The sequence below is a fragment of the Theropithecus gelada genome, chromosome 16 (genome assembly GCF_003255815.1).
Source record: "Theropithecus gelada isolate Dixy chromosome 16, Tgel_1.0, whole genome shotgun sequence".
Lineage (NCBI taxonomy): Eukaryota > Metazoa > Chordata > Mammalia > Primates > Cercopithecidae > Theropithecus > Theropithecus gelada.
In genome coordinates, this window is record NC_037684.1 from 24051271 (window position 1) to 24072672 (window position 21402).

Consider the following 21402-nt stretch of genomic DNA (forward strand, 5'->3'; position numbering starts at 1 on the left):
CATAAAAGAAACTAAGTGAGGCATTTCATTTTAGTAAAATTCTTGATTCGCAGAACTAGATAAGACAGATAAAGGGCACACTCAGTATAAAGCTTAGGGTCCTAACTATAAATCAAGACATCAGGAATCTCACCTACCAGCCCTCTTACTTTGTGTGACCTATGTGTCTTTTTATTTGGTCAAAGATCTTCCTTAGCACTTTTAATTTTATCTATACCTTATTGGTGCTCTGTGACGTGAAAACAAAGGCAATCTGAAACTGTTGGTGGACAATAACTTATTCAGTGGAGGTTTTAAGTAATGTGATGTTTCTTTCACTTTGGCAGATAACAAAAAGAAATGTAAATAACGAACTCTGAAGAACAATAGTATTTCAGTGATCTAGGACCTGGGTTTTCAGTTGGCGATTATATGTGACCCTGTTTTGGGATACTTTGCTGCTGCTTACCTCTGCCATCAAAACAGAGAGAAGAAAAGATAAGCTCTTAATAGCAAAAGGTTTTCTAGATAACATTGAAATGAATAGCTAAATTGTTGTGGGGAGGGGAGTGCGAAAGGAGGGGCATTTTTTTGTGTTTTTCAGTTCTCCTTGCCAATCCTAGTCTCCTAGCTGGATAACTGGGAAGGGACCTTACTTTCAATTCTCTTTAGTTTGTATTCTTTGATGTTCTTCTCTCAAGGCTTTTTTGGCTGCCACTGTTAACTCCAAAACCGCTTGTTCTTGGGCCTTAAAGTATATGTATTTTTCACTTCCCCTTTTAACCCTGGCCCTTACAGGGTTCAGCTGTCTTTTGTGCTGTTTCCTGTTGCCATGGTTACAGTTAGAACCAAGAGATGACACACAGGGAGCAGAGGAATTTGGGGTGCATGTATCTTTCTGGGAAAGAGCTGGAAACTCATCTTTTTTTCCTTTTTTCCTATTTTTCCTAAGGAGTAGAAGTTATTGTAAGACTACCCCACACTTAGGGTTGGGGCAGTTGGTATCCATTTGGTACTTTATTTTAGAGCTGTTCATAGTAGCTAATTTGGTATTTGGAGATGTTTACTGTTCCCTATGTCCATACTTAGGATAGGATAGATTCTGGTAATATCTAGAAGTGAAACTATTGTAGTAAGTGTCCATCTTTCTTCTCAGTAGGTTTCAGCCATTAGGATGCTTCAATTTTTTCTTTTTTCCTCTTTTTTTTTTTTTTTTTTTTTTTTTTGAGATGAAGTCTTGCTCTGTCACCCAGGCTGGAGTGCAGTGGTGTGATCTCGGCTCACTGCAACCTTCGCCTCCTGGGTTCAAGTGATTCTCCCGTCTCAGCCTCCCGAGTAGCTGGGATTACAGATGAGTGCCACCATGCCTGGCTAATTTTTGTACTTTTTGTAGAGACAAGGTTTTGCCATGTTGCCAAGCTGGTCTCAAACTCCTGACCTCAAGTGATCCACCCCCGCCTTGGCCTCCCAAAGTGTTGGGATTACAGGTGCGAGCCACCGTGCCGGGCCTGATTTTTTCTAGAAACATTTTGTCTAGTTGAATTCACCGAAGCCTCATTTAAAATTTTGATGGCATGTAATGCTTTTAGATTAAGATGAATGTTGTTAAATAATTCGTACTGGTGCAGAGCCTTTTTAAAAAAATCACTCTTTAAAATGGGTAACACATGTACATACATATGAAACAAAATTCAAAAGGTACACAGAGAGTGAAGTCTTTCTTTTCTTACCATCCTCTTTATCCATGAGTTCCCTTTCCCAAAGGCAGCAATCTTGTTTATTCATCCAGAGACAGTATATCCTTTTACAAGCATATACACCTATATATTCTTCACATTTTTTGTTTTTGTTTGTTTTACGCAATAAGACATTATGCTTATTCTGCACTTCGCTTTTCTCTATTTATCTTGGGGATCATTCCATGTAGTAAATACAGTCCCTCTTCCTTTTTGAAAGATGGCAGATAATTCCATTGTGTAGATGTACCATCATTCAGCCAACACTTATTGGACATTTAGGTTGTTTCCAGTGATACAGTTAATTCCTTGTATGTACTTATTATGTGTACATGAGTGTCTGTTGGTTTAAATTCCTAGTGGACGCGCTGGATCAATGGGTGTGCATTTGTAATATTGTTAGATATTACTAAATGTTTTCCACAGAGGTTGTATGAATTTATATTCCTGCCAGCAGTGTGAGTCTGCCTGTTTTCTCACCAACACTATTATCAAAATTTTTGATATTTGTGCCGTCTTTTATCTAAGATTTTAAAGTTCATTATGTAGTTTGTTAAGCTTCACTGCACTGAAGAGTTGTGTATAAATACCTCACTGTTTTGCAGATTGGGGAGGGGTCATGGAGGATTTTGTTTGAAAAATAATGTCATGAGAATAAAGTCATATGTCTGGATAATAGCAAATCCATGACAATGCTAGGAAGACATAAAAAACCTATATTCCAATTTCTTCCTTTAACTCCTAGATGCTAGTTTCTCTGTAATTCTGTAAGCCTGTAAATGATTTATGATCTCCTTTTGATAACTGTGACTTTAAATTGTTTATCCAAATGAACTGCTGTTATTCTGGTGAGAAATTGAAAAGCTAATCTAGTTAGTTGAGGTCTGCCTTCTTGGTACAGAATACTGGTACTAGCATTTTTTAAGTCTGCTGATTGCAGAATACTTCACTATGAGCTTCATAGAAGTAGAAAAGAATTAAATATGTGCTTGAAGAGAGTTTACAGTCTTGTTGGAAAACCTAGAAGAAATTAATAACTTTCTGGACACATGTAGTCTACCAAGATTGAACCATGAAGAAATAGAAAACCTGAACTGATCAATAATAGTGAGTATCAAGATGGAAGCAGTAATAAAAAGTCTCCCATCAAAGAAGAAGCCCAGGACCTGACAGCTTCATCGCTGAATTCTGCCAAACATTTAAAGAAGAACTAATACCAGTTCTACTCAAACTATTCTAAAAAGTTGAAGAGAAGGGAATACTTCTTAAACTCATTCTGAGGCCGGCCTTACCCTGATGCCAAAACCAAAGATGTAATCTTTTTATTTATTTATTTATTATTTATTATTATCTTTTTTGAGACCGAGTTTCGCTCTTGTTGCCCAGACTGGAGTACGGTGGCGCAATCTTGACTCACCGCAACCTCCGCCTCCCTGGTTCAAGCTATTCTCCTGCCTCAGACTTCCTGAGTAGCTGGGATTACAGGCATGCAACACCATGCCTGGCTAATTTTGTATTTTTAGTAGAGACAGGATTTCTCGATATTGGTCAGGCTGGTCTCGAACTCCCGACCTCAGATGGTCCGCCTGCCTCAGCCTCCCAAAGTGCTGGGATTACAAGCCTGAGCCACCACGCCTGGCCCAAAGACATAATCTTGTTGTAAAGCCACACCTACTGAATATAGGAAATAATAAGAACAATTAGAAAACAAAACTGTAACACTAATACACTATGTTCCATGCTGAGAGGACCTTGTGAAGACATGATTAAAGGTTAAAGGAGAGTTCATTTGGGAGGCCTTCCTGGAGGAAGTACATTTGGAGCCCTTTTTTTTTTTTTTCTATAATGGTTTAAGTGAAAAATTTTAGACATACAGCCGGGCGCGGTGGCTCAAGCCTGTAATCCCAGCACTTTGGGAGGCCGAGACGGGCGGATCACGAGGTCAGGAGATCGAGACCATCCTGGCTAACACGATGAAACCCCGTCTCTACTAAAAAATACAAAAAACTAGCCGGGCGAAGTGGCGGGCGCCTGTGGTCCCAGCTACTCGGGAGGCTGAGGCAGGAGAATGGCGTGAACCCGGGAGGCGGAGCTTGCAGTGAGCTGAGATCCGGCCACCGCACTCCAGCCTGGGCGACAGAGCCAGACTCAGTCTCAAAAAAAAAAAAAAAAAAAAAAAAAAAAATTTTAGACATACAGAAAAATGGAAAGAATAGTACAGTTAACATCTTTATATCCATCACTTAGATTCAACAGTTGTTCACATTTTGCTATATTTACTTTATGTATGTGCACATATATTTAAATGTATACATTTTTGTATTGCACACATCATGACACTTTACCCTAAAATACTTTAGATGTATCTCCTTAAAGCTTATAATACTTGTCACAGTTAAGGCAATTAACAGTAATTCTCTAATACCATCTAATATCCAATTCATGTTCAGATTTGCTCAGTTGTCTTGAAGATGACACTTCTTTTTTTCCTCCAAACATGTCTCTTTAGTCTCTTTAAATCGAGAACAGTTTAGAAGCCACATGATACTGTTTTTTTTTTTTTTCCGAGATGAAGTTTCCCTGTCGCCTAGGCTGGAGTGCAGTGGCACGATCTTGGCTCACAGCAACCTTTGCCTCCAGGGTTCAAGCGATCCTCCTGCCTCAGCCTCCTGAGGAGCTGGGATTACAGGTGCCCACCACCACGTGGACCTGGCTAATTTTTGTATTTTTAGTAGACACGGGGTGTCACCATGTTGGCCAGGCCAGTCTCAAACTCCTGAATTCAAGTGATCCGCCTGCCTCAGCCTCCCAAAGTGCTGGGATTACAAGTGTGAGCCACCATGCCTGGCCTCATGATACTGGTTTTTAAAGAGTCTGAGCTGTTTGTCTTGTAGAATGTATCACTTCTGGAATTTTCTGGTTATTTCCTCATAGTTTCATAAACAGATATTGAGCTCTACAGGTCTGATTAGATTATCGTTAAACATTTTTGATGAGACTACTTTGTATGTGTTTCTCTGCTCCTCGCTGCATCATAGGAGGAGAAACATGATGTCATACTGTCCCACTATTAATGATGCTGAGTTTGTTTGATCATTTAAAGTGATAAATACCAGACTCCTTTGTTGTAAAGATATTTTTCCCCCTTTGTAATTAGTAAGTTATCTGTGGAGAGGTGCTACTTTGGCATTGTACTATTACTCTTCTCCAGCAACATTTCACCTCATGATGATGATCTTTGCGTAAATCAGGTAATTCATTGGTTTTTGGAAATAGTGATTTTTCTGATTCTGTCATTTCTTTTACACTGATTAGCTTTCAATCTTCTGTAAGGATTTTCCTCACCGGTTGGGAATAAATTATAATTCTTTTTTGTTTTTTGTTTTTTTTGAGATGGAGTCTCAACAAAATTGAAATTGTGTGTTGAAATTGTGTGTTTCTTGCTCTGTCTCCCAGGCTGGAGTGCAGTGGAGTGATCATGGCTCACTGCAACCTCTGCCTCCTGGGTTCAGGTGATTCTTGTGCCTCAGCTTCCCAATTAGCTGGGATTACAGGTGCCTGCCACCACACTCAGCTAATTTTTTGTATTTTTAGTAGAGACAAGGTTTCACCGTGTTGGCCAGGATGGTCCTAATCTCCTGACCTTGTGATCCGCCTGTCTTTCCCTCCGAAAGTGCTGAGATTACAGGTGTGAGTCACCACGCCCAGCCAATTTTTGTAGTTTTAATAGAAATGGGGTTTCACCATATTGGCCAGGCTGGCCCTGAACTCCTGACCTCAAGTGATCCTCCCGCCTCTGCTTCCCAAAGTCTTGAGATTACCGGCATGAGCCACCGTGCCTGGCATAAATTATAATTCCTACTAAAAAATTGAGATAAATTCTTAATTTTTTTCCTTTAACACTTTTCTGAGTAAGGAAATGGTACACTATCATCTCTAATGGTGGTAAATGAGTTTTTCACTCTCATTGTTTTAGTGTCATGGATTTTAGTTTATTCTGTGTTTTACCAACATTTACATTCTTTTTGATGCTCACACTGTTCCGTATTTGGCCTGTGGGAGCCCTTTAAGCTTGGGCTATGAGTGTTTCCTTGCTTTTTGTCACAAGCAGTTCCTAGCTCACTTTGTATTTTTCCTTTCCTAGATGCAGAACCCTTACCCTTACCTTTATGTATATGACATTTTCTTCCCTTTCAGTAAATTATGAGGTTATTTGTCTACCATATGCAGCTTCTGGAACCAAATTCTAAAAACTAAAGGTGCTTTAATTTTAACCCGATGTACTTAGTGTTTGACTCACTTCTGTGTCACTGGCATTGCTGGATTCTGGATGTTAGAACTCGCAGCTTCCCTGACTTGAATATTCTTCGTGAAAGGCAGTATCTGAAGAGAGCATTGACCACCCCCTTGTCCCCGCCTCTCATGAGCAAACTGGTTTTTTTCTAAGATGAAAGGCACACAGAATAAAATTTAGAGGTTGAAATTGTGTGTTTCTAAGCTTTGGGATGTGGCGGTTTTATTATTATATAAAAACATCTGTGCGTCTATGCCCAAGTATGTCTTCCCTTTTCCTCATCTCTACACAGAGTGTTATGTAAGATTATGCTGTAATCGCATTTTTTAAATTATCACTAGATTTTCATCATAAAAAGGAAGTGAGGCAAATTGTTCTTAATTAGGGAAAATTTTCAGATAGGCCGTAAACTCTGATATCTAGCTGTCTTAACTCAGGGTCTGGAACAGTGCCGAATCCTGTGGCTTTCTGTTATGTACTGTAGACTCAGGAGGAAAGTCAGGGCAGCCACAATGTTTTCTGAAAATTCATCACACTAATAAAGGTTAATACAAATGAAAGATACAGCAGAACTGCATTCTAAAGTGGGTTTCGGGGTAGACTAATTCCTGTCTTAGCAAAAAATGTTTTGTTAGACTTCTACAGTGTAGTGGTGTTTGAGTAATCTTACTGATTTCAGGTTACTCAAAGCCAGACAATAACAGTATTCTGATATTTATCTGAAATTCATATTTCAGTTGCTTTTTACCATTTTGTCATATTTATAAGGTTATTCTCAACCTGGTTTCATAACAATACTGGTCCCAAATTAAATCCTGCTTGTATATTCAGGGAAGCACACCTGTTTCTTGTGTTTGTTTTCAGGCATAGTGAATCTCTCTGAAAGCCTATTCTGACACATTTGCCAATAAGACCTAGTAGCTGCTTTTATTTTTGTTTTTGAAAAGCTCCCATTACAGGAAAAAGAAATTCTAAAGTACACATTCTTGAGGAAATGCTTAGGCTGTCATTCTTCCAACTATGGTCATGTTTTAATAGAACTGTCAAGGAGTTGCCTAGGTACTCTATGACAGAGCTGGTCATGCAGCTTTGGGAGAGCTGGATATAAACCTTAGGGAATTAACCATTCACACAGCAACACGTTCTTTTTTTTTTTTTTTTTTTTTTTTGAGACAGAGTCTCGCTGTGTCATCCAGGCTGGAGTGCAGTGGCGCAATCTCGGCTCACTACAAGCTCCGCCTCCTGGGTTCACGCCATTCTCCTGCCTTAGCCTCCCAAGTAGCTGGGACTACAGGCGCCCGCCACCTTGCCCGGCTAGTTTTTTTGTAGTTTTTAGTAGAGACGGGGTTTCACTGTGTTGGCCAGGATGGTCTCGATCTCCTGACCTCGTGATCTACCCGTCTTGGCCTCCCAAAGTGCTGGGATTACAGGCTTGAGCCACCGCGCCCGGCCAGCAACACCTTCTTGATCATGAAGACCTTTATTCCTGACTTTTGATTTTCTGAAAAGCTGTTAGTGTAAATCTCCTTGCCATGTCAGTAGTTCTTTGAAAACCTCTAATCTCCCCTATCTATATATCTATTTATTTGTAATAGGAAAAATGTATGTGTGATCATTCATCTCCTCAAACTGAGATTTATGTATTCCTTTACTTGATATTTGGAAACAGATAACCGTGTAGAAATTTGCTGTAAATAAAAATGACAGTTTTTCGGTGAACATCTTTTATGCTGTCTTAATTTTTTTTTTTTTTTTTTTTTTGAGACGGAGTCTTGCTCTGTCACTAGGCTGGAGTACAGTGGCGTTATCTTGGCTCACTGCAACCTCCGCCTCCCGGGTCCAAGCGATTCTCCTGCTTAAGCATCCCAAGTAGCTAGGACTACAGGCACACACCACCATGTCTAGCTAATTTTTGTATTTTTAGTAGAGACGGGGTTTCACCATGTTGGCCGGGATGGTCTCGATCTCCTGACCTAGTGATCCGCCCGCCTCAGCCTCCCAAAGTGCTGGGATTACAGTTGTGACCCACTGCGCCTGGCCTTAATTTTTTAATTATAAAAGATCTTAGACTGGGCGTGGTGTCTCACGCCTGTAATCCCAGGACTTTGGGAGGCTGAGACGGGCAGATCACCTGAGGTCAGGAGTTCAAGACCAGCCTGGCCAACATAGTGAAACTAAACATAGTCTCTACTAAAAATGCAAAAATTATCCAGGCGTGGTGGTGGGCACCTGTAGTCCCAGCTACTTGAGAGACTGAGGCAGGAGAATCACTTGAACCCGGGAGGAGGCGGAGGTTGCAGTGAGCTGAGATTGTGCCACTGCATTCCAACCTGGGCAACAGAGCAAGACTCATCTCAAAATCTCAAAAAAAAAAACCAAAACATATATGTAAATATATATGTGTATATATGTAAATATATGGGTGTGTATATATATCTTAAACATATAGAAAATATAAAGAATAATACCATGCATATACTTATCACCCAGCTTTATAAAATCTTAACATTTTATTATATTTACCCCCAGATACTTTTTCTAGTAAATAGCACATTAATGAAATAGCAAAGCCTTAGTGTATTCCTATTCTCTTCTTCCCTCCCTCCTTAGAGGTAACACCTATCCTGAATTTGGTGTTTATTATGTTCTAACTGTGCTGTAATCCAATATGTACTATATACTCCAATCTATACCATTCTTTACCTTAATATTTTTGCTTAGTATGGTTTTTTGAGATTTACTTATGTTGCTACATGTAACTTGAGTTCATTTTAACTGCTGTTTAGTATTTGGTTGTATGAATATCTGTACTACCATTTATCCGTTTCCTGTTTAATAAACATAAGGTATTTCCAGTTTTTTATTATTATACATAATAAACAATCTCTTATTTTTATTGTGGTAAAAAACTTAATGTTAAATTTACCACCTTGGCCAGGCGCGGTGGCTCAAGCCTGTAATCCTAGCACTTTGGGAGGCCGAGGCGGGCGGATCACGAGGTCAGGAGATCGAGACCATCCTGGCTAACACGGTGAAACCCCGCCTCCACTAAAAAATACAAAAAACTAGCTGAGCAAGGTGGCCGGCGCCTGTAGTCCCAGCTACTCGGGAGGCTGAGGCAGGAGAATGGCGTGAACCCGGGAGGCGGAGCTTGCAGTGAGCTGAGATCCGGCCACTGCACTCTAGCCTGGGTGACAGAGCGAGACTCCGTCTCAAAAAAAAAATAAATAAATAAATAAATAAATAAATTTACCACCTTAACCATTTTAAGTATACAGTTAGTAGTGTTTAGTATAGTCACATTGTTGTGCAACAGATCTCTAGAACTCTTTCGTCTTGCAATACGGAAACTCTGTACTCATTAAACAACTTCTTGTTTCCTCCCTCCCCCAGGCTCTGGGAACCACCCTTTTACTTTCCGTCTCTAGGAATTTCACTACTCTGGTGTAAGTGTAAGTGGAATCATACAGAGTTTGTCTATTTTGTGATTGGCTTGTTTCATTTAGCCCAGTGTCCCCAAGGTTCATCCATGTTGTGGCATGTGCTAGGATTTCCTTTCTTTTAAGGCTGAATAATATTCCATTCCAGGTTTTGCTTATCGCTTTATCTGTTGATAGACATTTGTGGTGTTTTTACCTTTTGGCTATTGGGAGTAATGCTGATATGAACATGAGTATACAAACATCTTTTCAAGACCCTGCTTTCAGTTCTCTTGGGTATATGCCCAGAAGTGGAATTGTGGATCATGTAATTCTATTTCTGATTTTTTGAGGAAACTTCATACTGTTTTCCATAGTGGCTGAACCATTTTATATTGCCACCAGCAGTTCACAAAGGTGCCAACCTCTCTGCAGCCTAACACTTTTTCTTTTTCTTCTCTTCTTTTCTTTTCTTTTTTCTTTCTGTTTTTGAGATGGAGTCTTACTCTGTCGCCCAGGCTGGAATGCAGTGGTGTGATCTCGGCGCACTATAGCCTCCACCTCCTGGGTTCAAGCGATTCTCCTGCCTCAGCCTCCCAAGTAACTGAGATTACAGGCGTGCGCCACCATGCCCAGCTAATTTTTGTATTTTAGTAGAGACGGAGTTTTACCATGTTGACCAGGCTGGTCTCGAACTCCTTACCTCAAGTGATCCGCCTGCCTCGGCCTCCCAAAGTGCTGCAGGCGTGAGCCACCACACCCGGGTTTTTTTTTGTTGTTTGTTTGTTTGTTTGTTTGTTTTAAAGGCTTTGGATATCCCTTTTAGGGCAATATTTATTTTGTTAAAAAAATTTTTTTTTTTTTTGGTAATAGTAGCCATTCTAATGGGTGTGTTTTAATTTGGTTGTTTTTGTTTTTGTTTTTAGACAGCGTTTTACTCTTGTTACCTAGGCTAAAATGCAATGACATGATTTCGGCTCATTGCAACCTCTGCCTCCCAGGTTCAAGCGATCCTCCTGCCTCAGCGTCCCGAGTAGCTGGGATTACAGGCTTGTGCCACCATGCCCGGCTAATTTTTGTATTTTTAGTAGAGATGGTGTTTCACTATGTTGGCCAGGCTAGTCTCGAACTCCTGACCTTAGGTTATCCACCCACCTTGGCCTCTGAAAGTACTGGGATTATAGGCATGAGCCAGCACGCCCAGCCCTTTAATTTGTTTTTAAACTTAATTTTATCTTTTATCAAACTGAGTTTTAGATTTTTTTTTTTTTTTTTTGAGATGGAGTCTTATTCTGTTGCCCAGACTGGAGTGCAGTAGTGCCATCTTGGCTCAGTGCCACCTCTGCCTGCCAGGTTCAATGATTCTCCTGCCTCAGCCTCTCAAGTAGCTGGGATTACAGGTGGCCCGGCTAGTTTTTGTATTATTAGTAGAGACGTGGTTTTACATTGTTGTCCAGGCTGGACTCAAACTCCTGACCTCAAGTGATCCGCCTGCCTCGGCCTTTCAGAATACTGGGATTACAGACGTGAGCCACTGTGCCCGGCCTTGAGTTTTAGATTTTCATGCAATCAGATTTATTATATTGTTCCTATATGGGGGTGGGTGTGTGTGTGTGTGTCTGTGTGTGTGTGTGTGTGTGTCTTCATGAAGGAATCCTCCCCTATATGGAGGTAATGATTTCATCTTATCTTCTAAAAGTTGTTAAAGTGTGCTTTTTACCTTTAGGTCTCTAATCCACCTGGAATTTATTTTTTTTTTTTTTTTTTTTTTTTTTTTTTTTTTTTTTTTTTTGAGACGGAGTCTCGCGCTGTGTCACCCAGGCTGGAGTGCAGTGGCACGATCTCGGCTCACTGCAAGCTCCGCCTCCCAGGTTCAGGCCATTCTCCTGCCTCAGCCTCCGAGTAGCTGGGACTACAGGCGCCCGCCACCACGCCCGGCTAGTTTTTTGTATTTTTAGTAGAGACGGGGTTTCACCATGTTAGCCAGGATGGTCTCGATCTCCTGACCTCGTGATCCGCCCGCCTCGGCCTCCCAAAGTGCTGGGATTACAGGCTTGAGCCACCGCGCCCGGCCCCACCTGGAATTTATTTTGATGTTTCGTGTGAAGTACAGATCATATTTTTTTTTTCATAAAGATAACCCTGAAGTATGGATCCAGTTTTCTTTCCATAAGGATAGTCTAGTGGCCGAGCATCCTTTATTGAATAGTCCATCTGTTCCCTACAACTTCATAATGCCACTAATATGTTTCCATATATATGAGAGTTTGTATCTGTATTTTCTCTATTCCATACCGTTGGTCTGTTGGCCTATCTTGTACTGGTACTGCAGTGCCTTAATTCTCGTAGGTTTATAATAATTGTTTATATTTGATAGGGCAAGTCTCACTCCCTTGTTCTTTATTTTTCAGGCTTTCTGTCATATTGGTATTTTTTATTTATTTGTTTATTTTTTTTTGAGACAGAGTCTCGCCCTGTCGCCAAGGCTGGAGTGTAGTGGCTCTATCTCGGCTCACTGCAGCCTCTGCCTCCTGGGTTCAGGCAATTCTCCTGCCTCAGCTTCCTGAGTAGCTGGGACTAGAGGTGCGCACCACCATGCCAGGCTAATTTTTATTAATTTATTAGAGATGGGGTTTCAGCATGTTGGCCAGGCTGGTCTTGAACTCCTAACCTCAGGTGATCCACCTGCCTCAGTCTCCTAGAGTGCTGAGATTACAGGCATAAGCCATCGCGCCTGGCCAAATTGGTGTGTGTATTTGTGTATGTGTGTGTGTGTGTCTGTATTTTTTTTTCTTTTTGAGACAAAGTCTTGCTGTCGCCAGGCTGGAGTGCAGTGGCACCATCTCGGCTCACTGCAAGCTCCGCCTCCTGGGTTCACGCCATTCTCCTGCCTCAGCCTCCCCAGTAGCTGGGACTACAGGTGCCTGCCACCGCGCCTGGCTAATTTTTTTGTATTTTTAGTAGAGATGGGGTTTCACTGTGTTAGCCAGGATGGTCTCTATCTCCTGACCTTGTGATCTGCCCGCCTGGGCCTCCCAAAGTGCTGGGATTACAAGTATGAGCCACCGCACCTGGCCCCAAATTGATAAATTTTAATGAAGCTATTTGTTGTCCAATATATATTCACATGATGTGTAACGGACTTTTCCTAAAGAAGAGAAAAATTATACCTTCCTTACCTAGTAACTTATCACTTGTTTTGAATGAGCCTACAATTTCCATTCAACTTTTAGTTTTGTTGGAGTGATTTTATATAGGGATGTCTTCAAATGGAAGGGAACCTTATTGTAATTTGGTGTCTTGTATAAGGACTGGGTAAAAACATTGAAGTTTTATGGTGTCAAGGCTTCCTTGATCATAAGGAAATTAAACCTATTCAAACCAGTTCATATAAAAGAGTTTCCGATGTCACATGCAGGGTTGAAAAAAACATAAACTGGGGGAGATTTATCTGAAGGAAAAAGGAAATAGCTGTTGCAGAATCTAAGGAAAAGCTGAACAACCAAACCTCAAAAAAAGGCTGGAACCAAAACAGTAGCGGGTTCTTCCGCAAGAGTTTGCGGACTCTAGTGTTCTGCTGTAAATAGGCTTTAGTCTCCGTGAGGCATAATTCAGATTCCTGGGGGAGATCTGATTTGGTCAGTTGAAAGGTTGATTTTTCCCTGGGCCAGATATCTGCCCCAGGTTCAACTCCAGTTGGGGGTGAGGAAGGGGAAGATTTTGGTACAAACAGAGCAGTTTTGGGAGTGGCTGGAATCAGAGGCGTATCTTTCTTAGAACAGTGATTCTCACTTTTCTCAGGAGTTTTTACACTGGTAAAAATTTTTGAGGACCCTAAAGAGCTTTTGTTTATGTGGGTTATATACGTTGATATTTATTATATTAGATATTAAAATGGAAGACATTTAAAAATATTTGTTACTGGCCGGGCGCGGTGGCTCAAGCCTGTAATCCCAGCACTTTGGGAGGCCGAGACGGGCGGATCACGAGGTCAGGAGATCGAGACCATCCTGGCTAACACAGTGAAACCCCGTCTCTACTAAAAAATACAAAAAAACTAGCCGGGCAAGGTGGCGGGCACCTGTAGTCCCAGCTACTCGGGAGGCTAAGGCAGGAGAATGGTGTAAACCAGGGAGGTGGAGCTTGCAGTGAGCTGAGATCTGGCCGCTGCACTCCAGCCTGGGCAACAGAGCAAGATTCCTTCTAAAAAAAAAAAAAAAAAATTGTTACTATAAAATAATAAACCTATCTCATTAACATACATAATATATTTTTATGAAAAAATAAGTTTTTGAAAAATTAGAAGTGGCTTTTTTACATTTTTGCAAATCTCTTAAATATCCAGCTTAATGGAAGGCAGCTAGATTTTCATATCTGCTTTTATTCAGTCTGATGTGATAATTTGTTTTGATTGAAGTACCTAAAGAAAATATGGCCTGAAAGAACATGTAGTTGGAAAAGGGAGAAGTATTTTACAGCCTTTTCAGACAATTGTGCATATTCTTTTCTGATACTACACCAAAACTTGACAAGTGTTAGTTTCTTATAAATTAAGTTGCAGTATGAAATCTGAAATCATATTGATGTTACTGTTACATTAAAATCCATTGATCTGACTTGCACTTGAATGGATCTTTTACCCATATGTGATTTTAGAATATCGTGCTGCAGTCTTTTGGGAAATACTTGTTAATTGAGTTAAGCAGATATTCTAAATGTTTAAACATTTTATAATACAATATCCAAAAAAAGCTATATTAGTTATTATCACCACCCATTTCATCAGCAAAGTCTGTAAGTATTGGGAAGCTGTCAAGTAGCTACAAGTTTTCTACAATTCTAGGATTTCACTAGAAACCTGGATTTTATCATTGGCAACAAATACTTGTTTTCCTCAAAGTGACAGACTCCATTTTCAAGAAAATGTCTGCTAAATATTCGTGTCTAAATAACCAGTTTGTTCTTTGTTCCAAGTAAAAGTAGGGTTCCATGGAAAAAGCAGCTAGTTAACTCACAGCTCAGAGTCACAAGTGCTTTTCCTGGAGACAGCCCATTGTACTTGAGTATCTTGCGGAAGTGCTTTATGCATACTTCCCCGTTTTATTACAGACTATTTAAAAGACCTACACTCAAGGGTTTAGATTTAATTAATAATTTTTATTGCTTCATCAAGAACATTCTTAAGTGCAAGCAATTGTTTTTTAAAAAATCACCTATGTGTGATGGCAAAAGACAATGACTGTAGCACAGTTCGATGTCATTACTCATGCTGATGAGTAATTGTTCATGCCGATGAGTAATAGCTCATGCTAGCAGTGGTCCCTAACCTTTTTGGCCCCATGGACCGGTTTTGTGGAAGATAGTTTTTCCACGACCTGGTAGTTGGGATGGTTTTGGGATGAAACTGTTGCACCTCAGATCATCAGGTATTAGATAACTGATAAGGAGCGTGCAACCTAGATTCCTCCCATTTGCATTTCACAGTAGGGTTGAGGCTCCTATGAGAATCTAATGCCATGGCTGATCTGACAGGAGGCACAACTCAGGCAGTAATGCTTGCTCGCCCGTCCACCACTCACCTCCTGTGCGCCTGGTTCGTAACAAGCCATGGGTCGGTAAGGTCTGCAGCCCTGGGGTTGGGGACCCCTGTGCTAAGGCACCAGCAGTTTTACCCATTATTGCCTTTGTACTATCAGCACAAATATCAACATAATGAAAAAGGCAAACAGTTTCTTGGTATTGTTATGAAAATAATGTTGCCTTCACAGACCACTTGAAAGAGACCTCCAGGAATCTACTGGGACCACACTTTGAGAATCACAACCTTAAGAGAGGTTTTGGGTGGGGAAACAAAGGTCAATACTTGAAGCACAGGTGTTTCCTGATAGAATTTTACCGGATTGTAAGTGCAGTCACTTAGCATCACTGAACATAATGTCAACATGAATGGGACATTTTTAAAGATCATAAAAAGTTTCAAATTTCTTTTGAACGGAAATGTTTTTCTAGGAATTATCATTTACTTTTTTTTTTTTTGAGACGGAGTCTTGCTGTGTCACCAAGGCTGGAGTGCAGTGGCACAATCTCGGCTCACTGCAACCTCCGCCTCCAGGTTCAAGCGACTTACTTGCCTCAACTTCCCGAATAGCTGGGATTACAGGTGCCTGCCACGTGGTGGTGCCCAGCTAATTTTTGTATTTTTAGTAGAGATGGGGTTTCACCACGTCAGCCAGGCTGGTCTCGAACTCCTGACCTCAGGTGATCTGCCTGCCTGGGCCTCCCAAAGTGCTGGGATTACAGGCGTGAGCCACTGTGCCGGGCCTGGAATTATCATTTTCTAACAGCAGAGTTTATGGTGTTTGGATTTTCAGCCAGATGGTCTTTCAAGTATATGATAATCTTAGGGCAAACCATTTTAATGAAGCTTATGGAATTTGTCTCTTGTAGTAGTACATACAGCTTAATGGTTTTTTTCAAACACTTCAATATATTTTGAAAATCTGTCACAATCTGAGGGGGGCAAAAATCTGAGCTCTAAAAATTGCATTTGGGCAGGTCCTGCCTTTCTGGAAAAGGCATAGAAGAGAAAGTTTAGACTGAGAATCCTCCATTCTAGCTTTGTATCTTTTGGTCATTAAAGGGTCTCTCTAAAGAGGAAGAGACCTCCCTACCCACAATAATTTATTTATTTATTTATTTATTTTTTGAGATGGAGTTTCACTCTTGTTGCCCAGGATGGAGTGCACTGACATGATTTTGACTAACCGCAACCTCCGCCTTCCCTGTTCAAGTGATTCTCCTGCCTTGGCCTCCCAAGTAGCTGGGATTACAGGCATGCGCCACCATGCCCAGCTAATTTTGTAATTTTAGTAGAGACGGGGTTTCTTGATGTTGGTCAGGCTGGTCTTGAACTCCCGACTTCAGGTGATTCGCTTGCCTTGGCCTCCCAAACTCCTGGGATTACAGGCGTGAGCCACCGCGCTTGGGCTTAAATATGTTTTATGGTAGAGAAGGGAAGGGAATAGTGTTAACTGACTTTTCTTTTTAACGGATACCTGTTGAGTGACTATAAGCAAAAGCATAGAAGGTCAGGGAGGGGTATGTTCTGAAATGAGTGGGGGATTAAACCAGTATTATATCTTTGGTGCTTAGAAGAGGAAGAGATCTTTGGGGAAGCTGGGGTAAGACTCAGGACTGTCTTTGTGAAGGTTACATTTGAACTGAGCTTTGAAGGGTGGGTATTTTGAAGGTTGGAATTTCCATTGGCATAGATGGGGAAGGGAACTGAGGCAGAAGAAATGTCATGAGTGAAAATGTGGAGGTGGGGAAGTGCAGTGTTAGCATAGGGTGTGTACTAGAAATGATGAAGAGCATAGCGTGGCTGAAGCAGAAGATGGGATAATGGAGGATAAGACTGGAAAATAAATGGGCTCAGAGCATGGAAGGTTTTCGACTATGGCCAAGCAGTTTGGGTTTAATGTGGTAAAGCATGAGAGATTGAAAATTTTTGATTGAAGAAATAACATGATTAGGGTGTGCTTTCACAAATTTTGTTACTGATTTATTGACTATTTTTTTAGTAGCTACTCTGTGCCATATAAGTGAGGCAAAGTTTATATGATGGTGAGCCTCATAGAAAATCCCCTGTCACAGAATTTGTAGTCTAGAAAAGGAACTTCAACAAGCTAATGTAGTTATAAATTATTGTAAATGTAATGAAGGAAAGGAATAAATTATTATTATTATTATTATTATTATTTTGAGATGGAGTCTTCCTCTGTCTCCCAGGCTGGAGTGCAGTGGGGCAATCTCAGCTCCCCGCAAGCTCCACCTCCCGGGTTCACGCCATTCTCCTGCCTCTCAGCCTCCCGAGTAGCTGGGACTGCAGGCACCCACCACCATGGCCGGCTAATTTTTTTGGATTTTTTAGTAGAGATGGGGTTTCCCCGTTAGCCAGGATGGTCTCAATCTCCTGACCTCGTGATCCACCCACCTGTGCCTCCCAAAATGCTGGGATTACAGGCGTGAGCCACCGCACCTGGCCAGAATAAATTATTAAGGAAAATAATGGGGAGATTAGATTTAGTTGGAGGAGTCAGGGAAGGCCTTGCTGAGGCATTAAATATTAATTGGGTACCAACTGTGTGCCAGATGCTATTCTAGATGCTGCGGACAAAAACAGACAAAAATCCCTACTCTCATGGAGCTTATGTTCAGGTAGCAAACGATAAATAAAATATATGGTATATTGGAAAATGATAAGTTTCAAGGAGAAAAATACAACCCGAAAAAGGGATAGATAGGGAATGTTGGGGTGGGAGTAGGTGTTGTGATTTTAGATAGAATGGCTAGGGAAGGCCTCACTAACACATCAAAGGTAATGCTTGAATAAATATCTGTAGAAGATGAAGGAGTGAACTAGCACTTTAGACAAAAGAAATAGCAAAAACCATAAGGTATGTATGTGCCTGCCATACTCAAGGAACCAGCAAGAAGACCAGAATGGCTGGAGTTAAGTTAACAAGAGAGAAAGTAGTAGAAATGAGGTCAGAGAGGTTGATGGAAGTCCAAATGTTGTAGAGCAGTGGTTCTCACTTTTAGCTGTTTGTTAGAATCACCTGGGGAACTTTTTCTACTGATGCCTGGGCTGCACCCATACCACTTAAATAAGAATCTGCAGGTGGGACTTAGTGACAGAAGAGATGGAGAGAAGTGGATGGATTTGAGAAGTATGTTAAAGAAAGAATTCATTTAATTATAGATTGAATGTGGGGGTTGAGGAAGAGGAAAGTGTCAAGAATGACTCCCAGGTTTCTGGCTGAAGCAACTGGATGGGTAGACGTGTCACTTACTGAGATGAGGGTGGGAGATAGGAATGGGAGGAGTAGGTGTGGAATTTGGAGGGAAGATCAGAAATCAGGAGTTCAATTTTAGACATGTTAAATTTGAGATGCGAATGAAGCTAAGTATAAATATGTTAAGTAGGCAGATATATGAGTGGAGCTTGAAATGAAATCAGAGCTTGAGGTAATACAGTTTTATATCATCCACTTATTGATGGTCTTGAAAGTATCTAAATAACATCATATAGGACAAACTTAATGGCGAAAGAACTGGAGATATGGAAACTAGCCTACTTTAGTAATCTGAACAAGAATTGGTGCTAATTTGAATCAGGATAGTGTCAGTGGCACTAGAAAAGCATAAGTAGGTTGGAGGTTTAAGGACTGAGGAGCCTGTGTGTAACAGAGGTGGACAATAGGCAAAGAATGAAAGGTAACATTGAGATATAAAGCCTGGGTGAATGATCTGTCCATTAGCAGATATGAAGCTGTCGGAGGGGCTGATTTGGGAAAAAAGGTAGTGCTTGGCTTTGGTTGTATTGATGTTTAGGAGAGGCTGCCTAGCAGGCAGGCGGTTGGGTCTATTGTACCAAGTTTTGGAAGAATAGATGAGGTTTCATTTACATGAAATTGATTCACCATGGGAGCAGCAACATTTATGAAAATAAGATCCCCAGATGTATTCTGACCTGTTCGGATCTCTGCGATGTGGTCCTTGCCTGTTTCTTTTAGTGTTTTCCTTTGATGACCACGTTCAAGCTGTACTGTGTTTCTTTCTATTCTTCCAGTATACCCAGCTAGGTCCTCCTTTGGGCTTTTGCACTTTTTTTTTTCTCATTTTAACTCTTCTCTCCTTCTTGGTAGAGGGATAAGAGGGCTGAGAAAAATTCAGAAGTTGTTGTCTGGGAAGTGGAGAAAGTCCCAAGCAGATCTTTGCTAAGGTGTGGGAGCATGGATGAGCACATGAGGTAGAATGGCTGTGGGAGCCCTTGATGTTGACATTTGGTCAACACAAAGACACAGAGTACCATGTTGGTCTCAGTGTATCCCAGTAGTCAAATCTGTTGACCAGAGATGCTACAGCAGTGGTAGTTCTTCTCCACTTGGTTGTCTGACGATGGTGGTGGTGATGCTCCACCTTTGAAATATAACTTGACTTGGTGATGACTTGACTCATTGCTACCTGTCCTGCCACTGCTGATGGAAACATCTTCTGCATAGGTGAGAAACTCCCTGCAGGGAAAGCTATGGGTAAATTATTTCAGAAACTTGCTGGCTTGAAGAAACAACATGAGAACAGGGAAGTTCCTTGCAGTCCACTTTGACATATTGTTAGGAATTACTTCTCATTAGGAGCACCTATGTGGCTCTTTAATTGGTGGTGTTAGTAGTAAATGGGAGTAATGCACTCCACATGAATCCTTAAAAAGACTTGAGATTTAAAAATCAACATGGTATTTTTTCAGAACAAAAGTATTTGCTTTTGCTGATTATAAAATAATTCTTGGAAAAAAATAGAAAAGTATAAAGAAAAAAGTAAAAAATTACCCCAAATCCCACCATACAGAGTTAACTACGGTTAACATTTTCTGAACATCTTATTGGGCATTTCTCTAAATGTGTATGTGCATGTAGATATTTATATCTTTACAAAAAAATTGATTGTTTTTAAAATTGCCTTAAACATTCAGCATATTGTAGACCTCTTATACCAGTAAAAAAATAACTTCTCAAAGTAACTACATAGAATTCTGTTGTATGAATTCATCATATTTTATTTGGCCAATTTCCCAATAATGAACTTTTTTCCTCCAGTTTTTCCTTATAAATTTTGCGGTGACAGCTGGGTGAGGTGGCTCACGCCTGTAATCCCAGCACTTTGGGAGGCCGAGATGGGCAGATCATGAGGTCAGGAAATCGAGACCATCCTGGCTAACACAGTGAACGCCCCCCGCCCCGTCTCTACTAAAAATACAAAAAATTAGCCAGGCGTGGTGACATGTGGCTGTAGTCCCAGCTACTCAGGAGGCTGAGGCAGGAGAATTGTTTGAACTCAGGAGGCGGAGGTTGCAGCGAGCCAAGATCACGCCGCTGCACTCTAGCCTGGGCAACAGAGTGAGACTCCGTTTCTTTTTAAAAAAAAAAAAAAAAAAGGCCGAGTGCAGTGGCTTACGCCTGTAATCCCAGCACTTTGGGAGGCCGAGGCGAGTAGATCATAAGGTCAGGCGTTCAAGACCAGCCTGGCCAACATGGTGAAACCCTATCCCTACTAAAAATACGAAAATTAGCTGGGCGTGGTGGCGGGCACCTGTAATCCCAGCTACTTGAGAGGCTGAGGCAGGAGAATCTTTTGAACCCAGAAGGCAGAGGTTGCAGTGAGCCGAGGTCATGCCATTGTACTCCAGCCTGGGTGACACTGCAAGACTACATCTCAAAAAAGAAAAAATTTGCAGTGATGAACATCCTTGTACATAAATCTTTATACATCAATCAGATTGATTCCTTAGGATTTATTCCTGAAGTAGAATTGCTGTACAATATTAGATTTTTCCTAATTATTCCTTAAATATTCTCATAATTGAAAAAAATATGTAAACAGCATTAAAGGACATTTTGATAAAGGGAAAAAATCAACTTTATTCTTTTTTTTTTTTTTTTTTTTGAGACAGAGTCTTGCTCTGTCGCCCAGGCTGGAGTGCAGCAGCGCAATCTCGGCCCACTGCAAGCTCCGCCTCCCAGGTTCATGACATTCTACCTCAGCCTCCCAAGTAGCTGGGACTACTGGTGCCCACCACCACGTCTGGCTAATTTTTTGTATTTTTTTTTTTTTTTTGCTAGAGACGGTGTTTCACTGTGTTAGCCAGGATGGTCTCGATCTCCTGACCTCATGATCCACCTGCCTCGGCCTCCCAAAGTGCTGGGATTACAGGCGTGAGCCACAGCGCCTGGCCTAAATCAATTTTATTTGTGTAGCAACTGTTTTCTTCTTTCCATCTGATAAGTTGATTTTTAAGTACCAATTCCTAGATCTTACTAGACCTATAAAAGATAATTTTGGAGTGGGGAAAAACATAGAGAATTAAAATTCTGGGCATCTTATGTTAATTGGCAGCTAATGGGTTCTTAGTCAC

At 41.0% G+C, this 21402-nt stretch overlaps 1 protein-coding gene across 4 annotated transcripts in view; it reads left to right on the top strand.

Annotated features, from left to right (window-relative positions):
- Positions 1 to 21402, top strand: part of SPOP (speckle type BTB/POZ protein) — an 85723-nt gene that overhangs the window by 1090 nt on the left and 63231 nt on the right. For 2 of the 4 annotated variants that reach the window (XM_025361390.1, XM_025361389.1), the window contains exon 2: positions 1209 to 1282. The exons of the other annotated variants lie outside the window; for them this stretch is intronic. The gene's annotated coding sequence lies outside the window, so the exon portion shown is untranslated. The remainder of the gene's footprint in view (positions 1 to 1208; positions 1283 to 21402) is intronic. 4 annotated transcript variants of the gene reach the window in all.